Here is a 19,907-nt window from a genome sequence, read left to right as displayed (position 1 = left end):
ACCGGCCCATGCTCTGCCATTGCTTGATATGGAAGTTACGTAAATGTTCACATTAGTTACGTTAACTGCGTAAGTTCAGGGGCCCCAATGATCTTGCTGTGGGGCCCAATAACTAGTAAAATAGTTCATAAAAACAGTTCATGTGCTAATAAGTCAGTATTTTAAATTAGGGGTCAGTGGAGTTTATATGTAAGTTATGGAAGTTTCTTTGAAAGTAGTATTGGGGGCCCAATGATGTTGCTGTGGGGCCCAATAACCAGTCATTCCCCTGCTGGAAAGTTCATGTAGGAGACACTGATAAAATTCAGTAAATAGCTCCCCAAATAAACAGCTGATGTTACTCTATAATAAGCAGTTCATTTAAATAGATAAAACAAATAATTAATTGGGGGGAAAGTAGAACTTACCTTCAGTTGTTTAATTCATTGGGGGTGAGTGGAGTTTGCCCCTGTCTGCCCCTTCCCTACATTGCCGTTTGCTTGTACACAAGTTACCTAAAGGTCCCCATACACTATAAGATCCGCTTGCCAAGCGAGTGGATCTTCACCCGATATCCCCACCTACGGATGGGCGATATCGGGTAGCAAGTGGCTTTAAAAAAAATAATCCGATCGTTTGGCCACATTTGCGGCCATGGGGCAGTCGGTTCGGGGACCGCATCAACGAGCCAATGGGGTCCCCGATCCGACTGGATTTTCTAACCTGGCCGATCGATATCTGGCCAATTTCAGGCGAGATATCCCAGGCCGCTCGTTTCTGCCCATACACAGGCCGATTAGCTGCCGAGTCGGTCCAAGGGACCCATATCGGCAGCTTCTATCGGCCCGTGTATTGGGGCCTTAAGTTTCTAGGCAAGTTACGTCAGTTTCTTAGGATTACAGGCAATTTTTACGTAAATTGCGTAAGTTTTAATGTAACCTTATGCATAACTTACACAATTTGAGTAACTTTTGCGACGAGCCTGGGGCCCCCTTCCGAAGATTTTCACCGGGCGCTGCACCACAGTACCCCCTCTCCCCCCCTAATGGCAGCCCTGCTCATGATAATTGATGGGAAATGCCCTACCAGAGGTGGCCGTGGCCATTCATAATCGTGGTACTACACCATTTTTTTCTGGCTTGTGATAAACAGGTTTGACACAAACTCCAGTAGACAGCGGAGGTGCAAGCAGTGGCTTATTTTTTTTTTCTCCCTGAACTTGTCCTACAGGAATGTAATGAATGGGTGGGAAAAGTGCAGAGTTTAATCCGAATGCAGTACCCACGCCCAACTGGTACACCTGAGGCAGAATTATCTCATTCACTGTTTGCCCATGGCCGATACGGCTTAATGACTGTTTGTTTTTGTTAGCAGGAAACTTGCATACAAGGCGCTTCTTATGTAACCTACGTTTTTAATGATTACAGATAAAAGTAACATGTTATATGCTGTTTTGTATCACTTACCAGCTGCCTCCTCACCAACTAACTCTCCTTTCATGTATAGCTGGTGCCAAGGAGGGGAAAACAGATATTAATGATCCCACACACACAGAAAGAGTACAGGATTAAGTGTAAATGGCTGCTTTTCTGACTAGCTGTTTTTTCAGTGACTGCTAATATCCTTATCATTTACAGTAGGGGGTACATTATCCCTTATAATACATGAGTGATACTCAGAGTTCCCTGTATAACTCAGCCTGCAGCCTTGTGCCTTTATATGGGCACAGAACCCCTCAGTGACTGCTAATATCCTTATCATTTACAGTAGGGGGTACATTATCCCTTATAATACATGAGTGATACTCAGAGTTCCCTGTATAACTCAGCCTGCAGCCTTGTGCCTTTATATGGGGGGCACAGAACCCCTCAGTGACTGCTAATATCCTTATCATTTCCAGTAGGGGGTACATTATCCCTTATAATACATGAGTGATACTCAGAGTTCCCTGTATAACTCAGCCTGCAGCCTTGTGCCTTTATATGGGCACAGAACCCCTCAGTGACTGCTAATATCCTTATCATTTACAGTAGGGGGTACATTATCCCTTATAATACATGAGTGATACTCAGAGTTCCCTGTATAACTCAGCCTGCAGCCTTGTGCCTTTATATGGGCACAGAACCCCTCAGTGACTGCTAATATCCTTATCATTTACAGTAGGGGGTACATTATCCCTTATAATACATGAGTGATACTCAGAGTTCCCTGTATAACTCAGCCTGCAGCCTTGTGCCTTTATATGGGCACAGAACCCCTCAGTGACTGCTAATATCCTTATCATTTACAGTAGGGGGTACATTATCCCTTATAATACATGAGTGATACTCAGAGTTCCCTGTATAACTCAGCCTGCAGCCTTGTGCCTTTATATGGGGGGCACAGAACCCCTCAGTGACTGCTAATATCCTTATCATTTCCAGTAGGGGGTACATTATCCCTTATAATACATGAGTGATACTCAGAGTTCCCTGTATAACTCAGCCTGCAGCCTTGTGCCTTTATATGGGCACAGAACCCCTCAGTGACTGCTAATATCCTTATCATTTACAGTAGGGGGTACATTATCCCTTATAATACATGAGTGATACTCAGAGTTCCCTGTATAACTCAGCCTGCAGCCTTGTGCCTTTATATGGGCACAGAACCCCTCAGTGACTGCTAATATCCTTATCATTTACAGTAGGGGGTACATTATCCCTTATAATACATGAGTGATACTCAGAGTTCCCTGTATAACTCAGCCTGCAGCCTTGTGCCTTTATATGGGCACAGAACCCCTCAGTGACTGCTAATATCCTTATCATTTACAGTAGGGGGTACATTATCCCTTATAATACATGAGTGATACTCAGAGTTCCCTGTATAACTCAGCCTGCAGCCTTGTGCCTTTATATGGGGGGCACAGAACCCCTCAGTGACTGCTAATATCCTTATCATTTACAGTAGGGGGTACATTATCCCTTATAATACATGAGTGATACTCAGTTCCCTGTATAACTCAGCCTGCAGCCTTGTGCCTTTATATGGGCACAGAACCCCTCAGTGACTGCTAATATCCTTATCATTTACAGTAGGGGGTACAGTATCCCTTATAATACATGAGTGATACTCAGAGTTCCCTGTATAACTCAGCCTACAGCCTTGTGCCTTTATATGGGGGGCACAGAACCCCTCAGTGACTGCTAATATCCTTAGGAAAGCTCCTTTATTTTGTTCAGCTTAGAACTAGTTGCAATGTATTTGTTTTTTTTTTTTCTAAAACACCTTCATTTCCATGCATTTCAATTGATATCCCAACACCCAGCTGAGCAGGTATTGCTTCAGGGTACAAAACTGCTGATATCATCAGATTGCATGCAGCAGCCAGACTGGCTCTGTCTCTTCTCTATTCCCACATGGAAAAAAAACACCCATTGAATCAGTCATTTAAATGTACGTCTCTGCCCCTTTACACCATCATTTGTACAAACAAATTTCTAATTTTTGCTTTTCAAAGGCTTAAAAGCCTTTGAAAAGCAAAAGGTAGAAATTTGTGTTTGTACAAATGATAAGGGATTATACCACAAAGTGGCACATGGTATATAAGGACTCTCAGTTTGGGAAGGGATTCCTAATACCCATATATATGTCCGTTTTGGATATTTCATATACAGGTATGGGACCTGTTATCCAGAATGCTCGGGACCTGGGATTTTCCAGATAAGGGGTCTTTCTGTAATTTGGATCTCCATATCTTGAGTCTGCTAAAAATCATTTAACCATGAAATAAACCCAATAGGGCTGTTCTGCCCCCAATAAGGAGTAATTATATCTTAGTTGGGATCAAGTACAGGTACTGTTTTATTATTACAGAGAAAAGGGAATCATTTAACCATTAAATAAACCCAATAGGGCTGTTCTGCCCCAATAAGGGGTAATTATATCTTAGTTGGGATCAAGTACAGGTACTGTTTTATTATTACAGAGAAAAGGGAATCATTTAACCATTAAATAAACCCAATAGGGCTGTTCTGCCCCCAATAAGGGGTAATTATATCTTAGTTGGGATCAAGTACAGGTACTGTTTTATTATTACAGAGAAAAGGGAATCATTTAACCATTAAATAAACCCAATAGGGCTGTTCTGCCCCAATAAGGGGTAATTATATCTTAGTTGGGATCAAGTACAGGTACTGTTTTATTATTACAGAGAAAAGGGAATCATTTAACCATGAAATAAACCCAATAGGGCTGTTCTGCCCCAATAAGGGGTAATTATATCTTAGTTGGGATCAAGTACAGGTACTGTTTTATTATTACAGAGAAAAGGGAATCATTTAACCATTAAATAAACCTAATAGGACTGTTCTGCCCCCAATAAGGGGTAATTATATCTTAGTTGGGATTAAGTACAGGTACTGTTTTATTATTACACAGAAAAAGGAAATCAGTTTTAAAATTCTGAATTATTTGATTAAAATGGAGTCTATGGGAGATGGGCTTTCCATAATTCGGAGCTTTCTGGATAACGGGTTTCCGGATAAGGGATCCCAGACCTAGTATTAGCTTACACTGGCCTGATGGTATACCAGCTAATAACCTGGTGGGTCCTCCTCCATGCAAAAACGTTAGTTATAAAGAGGGGGCATTAGATATATATTGCCATTTTGTTATTATGTACATTTGTAACATAAGTTTTTGTGTGCTGGGGGGGGGCTCTCCTACTATTGAGATTCATTATGCTGCTCTCTTTCTCCCCCTCCCAAACAGTGAGCTCACCCAGGGGTGGGGCTACAAGCAAAGCTCAGTACAAGCTTCTGATATGCAGGAGAGGCGGCACATGTAGCAGGAGGGAATAGGATCCCGGTCGCGCAGCTGGACTTATTGGGAAACCAAACTTTACCAGGTTAGTGCTGCTAATTATGGGCATTCTTAATTCTCAGTTCTAAAATTGTACCCTCAATACATTAAAATACTAACCAATCAAATTGGGGGATCAGAGAGAATTCGTCAGGTCTGGTTTTACCTTACTTCACTTGCCCCACACCTATTTACTTTGGTAGTTATATACTTTACCATTTGGGTATCCGTCAAATTGGCATTCACCTAGCTGTTAATATTCTATGCATTCCCGGTTTTGGCTGCAACAGTGTAGCAGAAGCCAACTGATAGACCTGGAGAAGTACTAACTGCTGCTACATTGTTTCATGAGTCAGAACCAGAGAAGAGAAAGAGATAAACACATACTGTTTTTATTATTTATTGTTATTTATATAGTGGCAACAAACAAATTCTGAAGGGCTTTAAAGAGAGTATACATCATTCACATCAGCCCCTGCCCCGAAAAGCTTACAATCTAAGGTCCCTATCCCATTCCCATCAGACCCTGCCCCAGTGAGCTTACAATCTAAGGTCCCTATCACATTCCCATCAGTCCCTGCCCCAGTGAGCTTACAATCTAAGGGCCCTATCCCATTCCCATCAGTCCCTGCCCCAGTGAGCTTACAATCTAAGGTCCCTATCCCATTCCCATCAGTCCCTGCCCCAGTGAGCTTACAATCTAATGTCCCTATCACATTCCCATCAGTCCCTGCCCCAGTGAGCTTACAATCTAAGGTCCCTATCCCATTCCCATCAGTCCCTGCCCCAGTGAGCTTACAATCTAAGGTCCTTATCACATTCCCATCAGCCCCTGCCCCAGTGAGCTTACAATCTAAGGTTCCTATCCCATTCCCATCAGTCCCTGCCCCAGTGAGCTTACAATCTAAGGTCCCTATCCCATTCCCATCAGCCCCTGCCCCAGTGAGCTTACAATCTAAGGTCCTTATCCCATTGCCATCAGGCCCTGCCCCAGTGAGCTTACAACCTAAGGTCCTTATCCCATTCCCATCAGGCCCTGCCCCAGTGAGCTTACAATCTAAGGTCTCTATCCCATTCACATCAGCCCCTGCCCCAGTGAGCTTACAATCTAAGGTCCCTATCACATTCCCATCAGCCCCTGCCCCAGTGAGCTTACAATCTAAGGTCCTTATCCCATTCCCATCAGGCCCTGCCCCAGTGAGCTTCCAATCTAAAGTCCCTATCACATTCCCATCAGCCCCTGCCCCAGTGAGCTTACAATCTAAGGTCCCTATCACATTCCCATCAGCCCCTGCCCTAGAGGAGCTTACAATCTAAGGTCCCTATCCCATTCCCATCAGTCCCTGCCCCAGTGAGCTTACAATCTAAGGTCCCTATCCCATTCCCATCAGTCCCTGCCCTAGAGGAGCTTACAATCTAAGGTCCCTATCACATTCCCATCAGCCCCTGCCCTAGAGGAGCTTACAATCGAAGGTCCCTATCCCATTCCCATCAGTCCCTGCCCCAGTGAGCTTACAATCTAAGGTCCCTATCCCATTCCCATCAGTCCCTGCCCTAGAGGAGCTTACAATCTAAGGTCCCTATCACATTCCCATCAGCCCCTGCCCTAGAGGAGCTTACAATCTAAGGTCCCTATCCCATTCCCATCAGTCCCTGCCCCAGTGAGCTTACAATCTAAGGTCCCTATCACATTCCCATGAGTCCCTGCCCCAGTGAGCTTACAATCTAAGGTCCCTATCACATTCCCATCAGTCCCTGCCCCAGTGAGCTTACAATCTAAGGTCCCTATCCCATTCCCATCAGTCCCTGCCCTAGAGGAGCTTACAATCTAAGGTCTCTATCACATTCACGCACACTATGGACAGTAGGCTTTCAGTATGCCTCAGTATGCTTTTATTACTTTTACAGAAAACTGTAAAACCATTGCAAATTTTTAATGAATAAATTAAATTTGTTGTGCAAAAAAAAATAGGTTTTGGGTGGAGGAGCTATTTCTAATGCCCCTGCCTGCAATTCGTATTTCTTACTATGCATTGGCAGAACTTCTGTAGGGGCAGGTGTTGTGGCTGCACCTGTGCTTGCCTTCCCATGGGGCCCACAGGCAGACCTGGACTGGTAACGTGTGGATCTGTAGACAGACTATTTATGGGGCTGGGGGGGCTGTTTGTGCCTCTGGGTACTGGGAATGCCAGGGGGGCTGTAAGGTGCCACAGACAGTCACTATTGGGCTGGGGGGGCTGTTTGTGCCTCTGGGTACTGGGAATGCCAGGGGGGCTGTAAGGTGCCACAGACACTCACTATTTATTGGGCTGGGGGGGGGCTGTTTGTACCTCTGGGTACTGGGAATGCCGGGGGGGCTGTAAGGTGCCACAGACAGTCACTATTGGGCTGGGGGGGCTGTTTGTGCCTCTGGGTACTGGGAATGCCAGGGGGGCTGTAAGGTGCCACAGACAGTCACTATTTATTGGGCTGGGGGGGCTGTTTGTGCCTCTGGGTACTGGGAATGCCAGGGGGGCTGTAAGGTGCCACAGACAGTCACTATTTATTGGGCTGGGGGGGCTGTTTGTGCCTCTGGGTACTGGGAATGCCGGGGGGGCTGTAAGGTGCCACAGACAGTCACTATTTATTGGGCTGGGGGGGCTGTTTGTGCCTCTGGGTACTGGGAATGCCGGGGGGGCTGTAAGGTGCCACAGACAGTCACTATTTATGGGGCTGGGGGGGGGGCTGTTTGTGCCTCTGGGTACTGGGAATGCCAGGGGGGCTGTAAGGTGCCACAGACAGTCACTATTTATTGGGCTGGGGGGGGCTGTTTGTGCCTCTGGGTACTGGGAATGCCAGGGGGGCTGTAAGGTGCCACAGACAGTCATTATTTATTGGGCTGGGGGGGCTGTTTGTGCCTCTGGGTACTGGGAATGCCAGGGGGGCTGTAAGGTGCCACAGACAGTCACTATTTATTGGGCTGGGGGGGCTGTTTGTGCCTCTGGGTACTGGGAATGCCAGGGGGGCTGTAAGGTGCCACAGACAGTCACTATTTATTGGGCTGGGGGGGCTGTTTGTGCCTCTGGGTACTGGGAATGCCAGGGGGGGCTGTAAGGTGCCACAGACACTCACTATTTATTGGGCTGGGGGGGGGCTGTTTGTACCTCTGGGTACTGGGAATGCCGGGGGGGCTGTAAGGTGCCACAGACAGTCACTATTGGGCTGGGGGGGCTGTTTGTGCCTCTGGGTACTGGGAATGCCAGGGGGGCTGTAAGGTGCCACAGACAGTCACTATTTATTGGGCTGGGGGGGCTGTTTGTGCCTCTGGGTACTGGGAATGCCAGGGGGGCTGTAAGGTGCCACAGACAGTCACTATTTATTGGGCTGGGGGGGCTGTTTGTGCCTCTGGGTACTGGGAATGCCGGGGGGGCTGTAAGGTGCCACAGACAGTCACTATTTATTGGGCTGGGGGGGCTGTTTGTGCCTCTGGGTACTGGGAATGCCGGGGGGGCTGTAAGGTGCCACAGACAGTCACTATTTATGGGGCTGGGGGGGGGGCTGTTTGTGCCTCTGGGTACTGGGAATGCCAGGGGGGCTGTAAGGTGCCACAGACAGTCACTATTTATTGGGCTGGGGGGGGCTGTTTGTGCCTCTGGGTACTGGGAATGCCAGGGGGGCTGTAAGGTGCCACAGACAGTCATTATTTATTGGGCTGGGGGGGCTGTTTGTGCCTCTGGGTACTGGGAATGCCAGGGGGGCTGTAAGGTGCCACAGACAGTCACTATTTATTGGGCTGGGGGGGGCTGTTTGTGCCTCTGGGTACTGGGAATGCCAGGGGGGCTGTAAGGTGCCACAGACAGTCACTATTTATTGGGCTGGGGGGGCTGTTTGTGCCTCTGGGTACTGGGAATGCCAGGGGGGCTGTAAGGTGCCACAGACAGTCACTATTTATTGGGCTGGGGGGGCTGAACTCTATACTGGCTGAAGGGTTACTGATAATGCATAGAAGTAGGGTGAATCTCCTGTACCATATACCAGCAGGGGGTAACAGCGCTCAGAGGATATCTCCTGTATTATATACCAGCTGGGCCCTCTTATACTGCTCAGAAAATATCTCCATTACTCCCCTATCAGCTCCCCAGTGTAGATTCTTCTGTTTTATGATTATTTCCATGTATCCTTATCAGATTTCCAGAAATGACCCTAAAATGCACTTGCTGATTTTGGCTTGGAATTCCCATTGGCCCTGCGCTGTAGCTCAGCTCACCTATCAATTGGCTTCTTATTGCCAGTGATAAGAAATGGGATTTTTCCTGTGACAGTTGCTTCCAGCTGCCATAGACACTGTGACAGGGACAGTTTAATAGCTGGCATCATAAATCATGAGCTGCCCTTGAAAATACAAAAGGGGGAGGCCGGTATGCCAGTGGCGCGGGTTGGGCCTCACATCAATGGTCCTTCAGATCAATTCCCTGGCCTGGTGCCTCTGCTTCCATCAATGGGGCTCAATTGTGATACCAATTCTGATACATATATGTACCTAGGCATCAGCTATGAGACCCAATTCTATTTTGATGGACGGGCTCCCTGGCCAGAATCGAACTCCAGACCTGGCGATGTAAAGCCGGCTCCCTACCACTTCGCTATACTTCCTCCCACTTGTAACATGGTTTTTGGTAATCTTGTCTTCTGCATATTGGCGGTTGGTGTATCCTAACCGACTGCCTGAAACACTCAGGGTTAGAGCCTGCTGCTTGCCCCAAGCCCTATATAACTAGGGGGGCTGTTATAGTAGGGGGGAATGAATCCTCCATTTAGCAACATTCTCTGGGGGGGAGTCACAGAGGGGAGAGAGGCCTTTTTTGCAGTAAAAGTGGCGGGAAAAAACTTTCTCACAGAAATCCGCCTAAATTCCAACTCAACCGCCATTTTCCCATTTTTGGGGAAAGAAAACTGTCTTTTAAAGGACATTTTCCCCGCCATTTTCAAAATGGAGTGAAGCTCAGATGTATACAGAGAGTATACATCATTCACATCAGCCCCTGCCCCGAAAAGCTTACAATCTAAGGTCCCTATCACATTCCCATTAGTCACTTCCCCAGTGGAGCTTACAGTCTATGGTCCCTATCCCATTCCCATCAGCCCCTGCCCCAGTGAGCTTACAATCTAAGGTCCCTATCACATTCCCATCAGCCCCTGCCCCAGTGAGCTTACAATCTAAGGTCCCTATCACATTCCCATCAGCCCCTGCCCCAGTGAGCTTACAATCTAAGGTCCCTATCACATTCCCATCAGTCCCTGCCCCAGTGAGCTTACAATCTAAGGTCCCTATCCCATTCCCATCAGCCCCTGCCCCAGTGAGCTTACAATCTAAGGTCCCTATCCCATTCCCATCAGTCCCTGCCCCAGTGAGCTTACAATCAAAGGTCCCTATCCCATTCCCATCAGTCCCTGCCCCAGTGAGCTTACAATCTAAGGTCCCTATCCCATTCCCATCAGTCCCTGCCCCAGTGAGCTTACAATCTAAGGTCCCTATCCCATCAGTCCCTGCCCTAGAGGAGCTTACAATCTAAGGTCCCTATCCCATTCCCATCAGTCCCTGCCCCAGTGAGCTTACAATCTAAGGTCCCTATCCCATTCCCATCAGTCCCTGCCCTAGAGGAGCTTACAATCTAAGGTCTCTATCACATTCCCATCAGTCCCTGCCCCAGTGAGCTTACAATCTAAGGTCCCTATCACATTCCCATCAGTCCCTGCCCCAGTGAGCTTACAATCTAAGGTCCCTATCCCATTCCCATCAGTCCCTGCCCCAGTGAGCTTACAATCTAAGGTCCCTATCCCATTCCCATCAGTCCCTGCCCTAGAGGAGCTTACAATCTAAGGTCTCTATCACATTCCCATCAGTCCCTGCCCCAGTGAGCTTACAATCTAAGGTCTCTATCACATTCCCATCAGTCCCTGCCCAGTGAGCTTACAATCTAAGGTCCCTATCCCATTCCCATCAGCCCCTGCCCCAGTGAGCTTACAATCTAAGGTCCCTATCCCATTCCCATCAGTCCCTGCCCCAGTGAGCTTACAATCAAAGGTCCCTATCCCATTCCCATCAGTCCCTGCCCCAGTGAGCTTACAATCTAAGGTCCCTATCCCATTCCCATCAGTCCCTGCCCCAGTGAGCTTACAATCTAAGGTCCCTATCCCATCAGTCCCTGCCCTAGAGGAGCTTACAATCTAAGGTCCCTATCCCATTCCCATCAGTCCCTGCCCCAGTGAGCTTACAATCTAAGGTCCCTATCCCATTCCCATCAGTCCCTGCCCTAGAGGAGCTTACAATCTAAGGTCTCTATCACATTCCCATCAGTCCCTGCCCCAGTGAGCTTACAATCTAAGGTCCCTATCACATTCCCATCAGTCCCTGCCCTAGAGGAGCTTACAATCTAAGTTCTCTATCACATTCACGCACACTATGGACAGTAGGCTTTCAGTATGCCTCAGTATGCTTTTATTACTTTTACAGAAAACTGTAAAACCATTGCACATTTTTAATGAATAAATTAAATTTGTTGTGCAAAAAAAAAATAGGTTTTGGGTGGAGGAGCTATTTCTAATGCCCCTGCCTGCAATTCGTATTTCTTACTATGCATTGGCAGAACTTCTGTAGGGGCAGGTGTTGTGGCTGCACCTGTGCTTGCCTTCCCATGGGGCCCACAGGCAGACCTGGACTGGTAACGTGTGGATCTGTAGACAGACTATTTATGGGGCTGGGGGGGCTGTTTGTGCCTCTGGGTACTGGGAATGCCAGGGGGGCTGTAAGGTGCCACAGACAGTCACTATTTATTGGGCTGGGGGGCTGTTTGTGCCTCTGGGTACTGGGAATGCCAGGGGGGCTGTAAGGTGCCACAGACAGTCACTGTTTATTGGGCTGGGGGGGGCTGTTTGTGCCTCTGGGTACTGGGAATGCCAGGGGGGCTGTAAGGTGCCACAGAAAGTCACTATTTATTGGGCTGGGGGGGGATGTTTGTGCCTCTGGGTACTGGGAATGCCGGGGGGGCTGTAAGGTGCCACAGAAAGTCACTATTTATTGGACTGGGGGGCTGTTTGTGCCTCTGGGTACTGGGAATGCCGGGGGGGTTCTAAGGTGCCACAGAAAGTCACTATTTATTGGGCTGGGGGGGCTGTTTGTGCCTCTGGGTCCTTGGAATGACGGGGGGGGGGGGGGCTGTAAGGTGCCACAGACAGTCACTATTTATTGGGCTGGGGGGCTGTTTGTGCCTCTGGGTACTGGGAATGCCGGGGGGGGCTGTAAGGTGCCACAGACAGTCACTATTTATTGGGCTGGGGGGGCTGTTTGTGCCTCTGGGTACTGGGAATGCCAGGGGGGCTGTAAGGTGCCACAGACAGTCACTTTTTTTGGGCTTGGGGGGCTGTTTGTGCCTCTGGGTCCTTGGAATGACGGGGGGGGGGGGCTGTAAGGTGCCACAGACAGTCACTATTTATTGGGCTGGGGGGGCTGTTTGTGCCTCTGGGTAGTGGGAATGCCAGGGGGGCTGTAAGGTGCCACAGACAGTCACTATTTATTGGGCTGGGGGGGGGGCTGTTTGTGCCTCTGGGTAGTGGGAATGCCAGGGGGGCTGTAAGGTGCCACAGAAAGTCACTATTTATTGGGCTGGGGGGGCTGTTTGTGCCTCTGGGTACTGGGAATGCCAGGGGGGCTGTAAGGTGCCACAGACAGTCACTATTTATTGGGCTGGGGGGGCTGTTTCTGCCTCTGGGTACTGGGAATGCCAGGGGGGCTGTAAGGTGCCACAGACAGTCACTATTTATTGGGCTGGGGGGGCTGAACTCTATACTGGCTGAAGGGTTACTGATAATGCATAGAAGTAGGGTGAATCTCCTGTACCATATACCAGCAGGGGGTAACAGCGCTCAGAGGATATCTCCTGTATTATATACCAGCTGGGCCCTCTTATACTGCTCAGAAAATATCTCCATTACTCCCCTATCAGCTCCCCAGTGTAGATTCTTCTGTTTTATGATTATTTCCATGTATCCTTATCAGATTTCCAGAAATGACCCTAAAATGCACTTGCTGATTTTGGCTTGGAATTCCCATTGGCCCTGCGCTGTAGCTCAGCTCACCTATCAATTGGCTTCTTATTGCCAGTGATAAGAAATGGGATTTTTCCTGTGACAGTTGCTTCCAGCTGCCATAGACACTGTGACAGGGACAGTTTAATAGCTGGCATCATAAATCATGAGCTGCCCTTGAAAATACAAAAGGGGGAGGCCGGTATGCCAGTGGCGCGGGTTGGGCCTCACATCAATGGTCCTTCAGATCAATTCCCTGGCCTGGTGCCTCTGCTTCCATCAATGGGGCTCAATTGTGATACCAATTCTGATACATATATGTACCTAGGCATCAGCTATGAGACCCAATTCTATTTTGATGGACGGGCTCCCTGGCCAGAATCGAACTCCAGACCTGGCGATGTAAAGCCGGCTCCCTACCACTTCGCTATACTTCCTCCCACTTGTAACATGGTTTTTGGTAATCTTGTCTTCTGCATATTGGCGGTTGGTGTATCCTAACCGACTGCCTGAAACACTCAGGGTTAGAGCCTGCTGCTTGCCCCAAGCCCTATATAACTAGGGGGGCTGTTATAGTAGGGGGGAATGAATCCTCCATTTAGCAACATTCTCTGGGGGGGAGTCACAGAGGGGAGAGAGGCCTTTTTTGCAGTAAAAGTGGCGGGAAAAAACTTTCTCACAGAAATCCGCCTAAATTCCAACTCAACCGCCATTTTCCCATTTTTGGGGAAAGAAAACTGTCTTTTAAAGGACATTTTCCCCGCCATTTTCAAAATGGAGTGAAGCTCAGATGTATACAGAGAGTATACATCATTCACATCAGCCCCTGCCCCGAAAAGCTTACAATCTAAGGTCCCTATCACATTCCCATTAGTCACTTCCCCAGTGGAGCTTACAGTCTATGGTCCCTATCACATTCCCATCAGCCCCTGCCCCAGTGAGCTTACAATCTAAGGTCCCTATCACATTCCCATCAGCCCCTGCCCCAGTGAGCTTACAATCTAAGGTCCCTATCACATTCCCATCAGTCCCTGCCCCAGTGAGCTTACAATCTAAGGTCCCTATCCCATTCCCATCAGCCCCTGCCCCAGTGAGCTTACAATCTAAGGTCCCTATCCCATTCCCATCAGTCCCTGCCCCAGTGAGCTTACAATCAAAGGTCCCTATCCCATTCCCATCAGTCCCTGCCCCAGTGAGCTTACAATCTAAGGTCCCTATCCCATTCCCATCAGTCCCTGCCCCAGTGAGCTTACAATCTAAGGTCCCTATCCCATCAGTCCCTGCCCTAGAGGAGCTTACAATCTAAGGTCCCTATCCCATTCCCATCAGTCCCTGCCCCAGTGAGCTTACAATCTAAGGTCCCTATCCCATTCCCATCAGTCCCTGCCCTAGAGGAGCTTACAATCTAAGGTCTCTATCACATTCCCATCAGTCCCTGCCCCAGTGAGCTTACAATCTAAGGTCCCTATCACATTCCCATCAGTCCCTGCCCCAGTGAGCTTACAATCTAAGGTCCCTATCCCATTCCCATCAGTCCCTGCCCCAGTGAGCTTACAATCTAAGGTCCCTATCCCATTCCTATCAGTCCCTGCCCTAGAGGAGCTTACAATCTAAGGTCCCTATCCCATTCCCATCAGTCCCTGCCCCAGTGAGCTTACAATCTAAGGTCCCCATCCCATTCCCATCAGCCCCTGCCCCAGTGAGCTTACAATCTAAGGTCCCTATCCCATTCCCATCAGTCCCTGCCCTAGAGGAGCTTACAATCTAAGGTCTCTATCACATTCACGCACACTATGGACAGTAGGCTTTCAGTATGCCTCAGTATGCTTTTATTACTTTTACAGAAAACTGTAAAACCATTGCACATTTTTAATGAATAAATTAAATTTGTTGTGCAAAAGAAAATAGGTTTTGGGTGGAGGAGCTATTTCTAATGCCCCTGCCTGCAATTCGTATTTCTTACTATGCATTGGCAGAACTTCTGTAGGGGCAGGTGTTGTGGCTGCACCTGTGCTTGCCTTCCCATGGGGCCCACAGGCAGACCTGGACTGGTAACGTGTGGATCTGTAGACAGACTATTTATGGGGCTGGGGGGGCTGTTTGTGCCTCTGGGTACTGGGAATGCCAGGGGGGCTGTAAGGTGCCACAGACAGTCACTATTTATTGGGCTGGGGGGGGCTGTTTGTGCCTCTGGGTACTGCGAATGCCAGGGGGGCTGTAAGGTGCCGCAGACACTCACTATTTATTGGGCTGGTGGGGGCTGTTTGTGCCTCTGGGTACTGGGAATGCCGGGGGGGCTGTAAGGTGCCACAGACAGTCACTATTTATTGGGCTGGGGGGGCTGTTTGTGCCTCTGGGTACTGGGAATGCCAGGGGGGCTGTAAGGTGCTACAGACAGTCACTTTTTTTGGGCTTGGGGGGCTGTTTGTGCCTCTGGGTCCTTGGAATGACGGGGGGGGGGCTGTAAGGTGCCACAGACAGTCACTATTTATTGGGCTGGGGGGGGGCTGTTTGTGCCTCTGGGTACTGGGAATGCCGGGGGGGCTGTAAGGTGCCACAGAAAGTAGTGCTGGGCGGTATGACCAAAAATTTATATCACGGTATTTTTCAAAATTTTATCGGTATCACGGTATTTGACGGTATTTTTTTTTCCCCATGCATGATTAGGTGACCACCCCAAACACCCGCCACCCGCACCCCCCCCGCCACCCCAAACACCCCCCCATCCGCACGCAACCCCCCCACCCCCCCATCCGCACGCAACCCCCCCACCCCCCCATCCGCACGCACCCCCCCATCCGCACGCACCCCCCCACCCCAAACACCCCCCCATCCGCACGCACCCCCCCACCCGTACACCCCTCCCCACCCCAAACACCCCCCATCCGCACACACCCCCCCACCCCAAACACCCCCCCATCCGCACACATCCCCCCACCCCACCCCAAACACCCCCCTATCCCCTTCACATAAATATAACACCCCACCCCACCCCCCCCCAAACACAACCCCATCCCCTTCACATAAGTATAACCCACCCACCCCCACCCCAAACACAACCCCATCCCCTTCACATAAAATATAATTACTGGCCAGGCACCCCCCGACAGCTCACATTGGTATCCGACTCTGAATGCGTCCTAGCGATGGCGCTTTTGTAGAGTGTGCGCGCTGACGTCACGCGCGCACCCGGAAGTATTCAGCACACCGGTATGTAGAAAATTCATATCGGTTTCAAAAAAAAAACCGGTGATCGGTTTTTACCGGTATACCGCCCAGCACTAACAGAAAGTCACTATTTATTGGGCTGGGGGGGCTGTTTGTGCCTCTGGGTACTGGGAATGCCAGGGGGCTGTAAGGTGCCACAGACACTCACTATTTATTGGGCTGGGGGGGCTGTTTGTGCCTCTGGGTACTGGGAATGCCAGGCGGGCTGTAAGGTGCCACAGAAAGTCACTATTTATTGGGCTGGGGGGGCTGTTTGTGCCTCTGGGTACTGGGAATGCCAGGGGGGCTGTAAGGTGCCACAGACAGTCACTATTTATTGGGCTGGGGGGGCTGTTTGTGCCTCTGGGTGCTGGGAATGCCAGGGGGGCTGTAAGGTGCCACAGACAGTCAGTATTTATTGGGCTGGGGGGGCTGTTTGTGCCTCTGGGTACTGGGAATGCCAGGGAGGCTGTAAGGTGCCACAGACAGTCACTATTTATTGGGCTGGGGGGGCTGTTTGTGCCTCTGGGTACTGGGAATGCCAGGGGGGGCTGTAAGGTGCCACAGACAGTCACTATTTATTGGGCTGGGGGGGCTGTTTGTGCCTCTGGGTACTGGGAATGCCAGGGGGGGCTGTAAGGTGCCACAGACAGTCACTATTTATTGGGCTGGGGGGGCTGAACTCTATACTGGCTGAAGGGTTACTGATAATGCATAGAAGTAGGGTGAATCTCCTGTACCATATACCAGCAGGGGGTAACAGCGCTCAGAGGATATCTCCTGTATTATATACCAGCTGGGGCCTCTTATGCTGCTCAGAAAATATCTCCATTACTCCCCTATCAGCTCCCCAGTGTAGATTCTTCTGTTCTATGATTATTTCCATGTATCCTTATCAGATTTCCAGAAATGACCCTAAAATGCACTTGCTGATTTTGGCTTGGGATTCCCATTGGCCCTGCGCTGTAGCTCAGCTCACCTATCAATTGGCTTCTTATTGCCAGTGATAAGAAATGGGATTTTTCCTGTGACAGTTGCTTCCAGCTGCCATAGACACTGTGACAGGGACAGTTTAATAGCTGGCATCATAAATCATGAGCTGCCCTTGAAAATACAAAAGGGGGAGGCCGGTATGCCAGTGGCGCGGGTTGGGCCTCACATCAATGGTCCTTCAGATCAATTCCCTGGCCTGGTGCCTCTGCTTCCATCAATGGGGCTCAATTGTGATACCAATTCTGATACATATATGTACCTAGGCATCAGCTATGAGACCCAATTCTATTTTGATGGACGGGCTCCCTGGCCAGAATCGAACTCCAGACCTGGCGATGTAAAGCCGGCTCCCTACCACTTCGCTATACTTCCTCCCACTTGTAACATGGTTTTTCGTAATCTTGTCTTCTGCATATTGGCGGTTGGTGTATCCTAACCGACTGCCTGAAACACTCAGGGTTAGAGCCTGCTGCTTGCCCCAAGCCCTATATAACTAGGGGGGCTGTTATAGTAGGGGGGAATGAATCCTCCATTTAGCAACATTCTCTGGGGGGGGAGTCACAGAGGGGAGAGAGGCCTTTTTTGCAGTAAAAGTGGTGGGAAAACACTTTCTCACAGAAATCCGCCTAAATTCCAACTCAACCGCCATTTTCCCATTTTTGGGGAAAGAAAACTGTCTTTTAAAGGACATTTTTCCCGCCATTTTCAAAATGGAGTGAAGCTCAGATGTATACAGAGAGTATACATCATTCACATCAGCCCCTGCCCCGAAAAGCTTACAATCTAAGGTCCCTATCACATTCCCATTAGTCACTTCCCCAGTGGAGCTTACAGTCTATGGTCCCTATCCCATTCCCATCAGTCCCTGCCCCAGTGAGCTTACAATTTAAGATCCCTATCACATTCCCATCAGTCCCTGCCCCAGTGAGCTTACAATCTAAGGTCCCTATCACATTCCCATCAGTCCCTGCCCCAGTGAGCTTACAATTTAAGATCCCTATCCCATTCCCATCAGTCCCTGCCCCAGTGAGCTTACAATCTAAGGTCCCTATCCCATTCCCATCAGTCCCTGCCCCAGTGAGCTTACAATTTAAGATCCCTATCACATTCCCATCAGTCCCTGCCCCAGTGAGCTTACAATCTAAGGTCCCTATCACATTCCCATCAGTCCCTGCCCCAGTGAGCTTACAATCTAAGGTCCCTATCACATTCCCATCAGTCCCTGCCCCAGTGAGCTTACAATCTAAGGTCCCTATCACATTCCCATCAGCCCCTGCCCCAGTGAGCTTACAATCTAAGGTCCCTATCACATTCCCATCAGCCCCTGCCCCAGTGAGCTTACAATCTAAGGTCCCTATCACATTCCCATCAGGCCCTTCCCCAGTGAACTTACAATCTAAGGTCCCTATCCCATTCCCATCAGCCCCTGCCCCAGTGAGCTTACAATCTAAGGTCCCTATCACATTCCCATCAGTCCCTGCCCCAGTGAGCTTACAATCTAAGGTCCCTATCCCATTCCCATCAGTCCCTGCCCCAGTGAGCTTACAATCAAAGGTCCCTATCCCATTCCCATCAGTCCCTGCCCCAGTGAGCTTACAATCTAAGGTCCCTATCCCATTCCCATCAGTCCCTGCCCTAGAGGAGCTTACAATCTAAGGTCCCTATCCCATCAGTCCCTGCCCCAGTGAGCTTACAATCTAAGGTCCCTATCCCATTCCCATCAGTCCCTGCCCCAGTGAGCTTACAGTCTAAGGTCTCTATCCCATTCACATCAGCCCCTGCTCCAGTGAGCTTACAATCTAAGGTCCTTATCCCATTCCCATCAGTCCCTGCCCCAGTGAGCTTACAATCTAAGGTCCCTATCCCATTCCCATCAGCCCCTGCCCCAGTGAGCTTACAATCTAAGGTCCCTATCCCATTCCCATCAGCCCCTGCCCTAGAGGAGCTTACAATCTAAGGTCTCTATCACATTCACGCACACTATGGACAGTAGGCTTTCAGTATGCCTCAGTATGCTTTTATTACTTTTACAGAAAACTGTAAAACCATTGCACATTTTTAATGAATAAATTAAATTTGTTGTGCAAAAAAAAATAGGTTTTGGGTGGAGGAGCTATTTCTAATGCCCCTGCCTTCAATTCGTATTTCTTACTATGCATTGGCAGAACTTCTGTAGGGGCAGGTGTTGTGGCTGCACCTGTGCTTGCCTTCCCATGGGGCCCACAGGCAGACCTGGACTGGTAACGTGTGGATCTGTACACAGACTATTTATGGGGCTGGGGGGGCTGTTTGTGCCTCTGGGTACTGGGAATGCCAGGGGGGCTGTAAGGTGCCACAGACAGTCACTATTTATTGGGCTGGGGGGGCTGTTTGTGCCTCTGGGTACTGGGAATGCCAGGGGGGCTGTAAGGTGCCACAGACAGTCACTATTTATTGGGCTGGGGGGGCTGTTTGTGCCTCTGGGTCCTGGGAATGCTAGGGGGGCTGTAAGGTGCCACAGACAGTCACTGTTTATTGGGCTGGGGGGGGCTGTTTGTGCCTCTGGGTACTGGGAATACCGGGGGGGCTGTAAGGTGCCACAGACACTCACTATTTATTGGGCTGGTGGGGGCTGTTTGTGCCTCTGGGTACTGGGAATGCCAGGGGGGCTGTAAGGTGCTAGAGACAGTCACTTTTTTTTGGGCTTGGGGGGCTGTTTGTGCCTCTGGGTCCTTGGAATGATGGGGGGGGGGCTGTAAGGTGCCACAGACAGTCACTATTTATTGGGCTGGGGGGGCTGTTTGTGCCTCTGGGTACTGGGAATGCCAGGGGGGCTGTAAGGT

General features: G+C 49.5%; 1 protein-coding gene across 3 annotated transcripts in view; it reads left to right on the top strand.

Moving 5' to 3' along the window:
- The first annotated feature begins 4,767 nt into the window (after positions 1 to 4,767).
- mansc1 (MANSC domain containing 1) overlaps positions 4,768 to 19,907 on the top strand; it is a 31,955-nt gene continuing 16,815 nt past the window's right edge. For 2 of the 3 annotated variants that reach the window (XM_031898571.1, XM_031898569.1), the window contains exon 1: positions 4,768 to 4,867. The gene's annotated coding sequence lies outside the window, so the exon portion shown is untranslated. The remainder of the gene's footprint in view (positions 4,868 to 19,907) is intronic. The other variant, XM_031898570.1, reaches the window with a different exon arrangement.

Source organism: Xenopus tropicalis, chromosome 3 (assembly GCF_000004195.4).
Source record: "Xenopus tropicalis strain Nigerian chromosome 3, UCB_Xtro_10.0, whole genome shotgun sequence".
Classification (NCBI taxonomy): Eukaryota; Metazoa; Chordata; class Amphibia; order Anura; family Pipidae; genus Xenopus; species Xenopus tropicalis.
The sequence above is the reverse complement of the archived record's forward strand: the minus strand, read 5'-3'. Positions and strand labels throughout refer to the sequence as shown.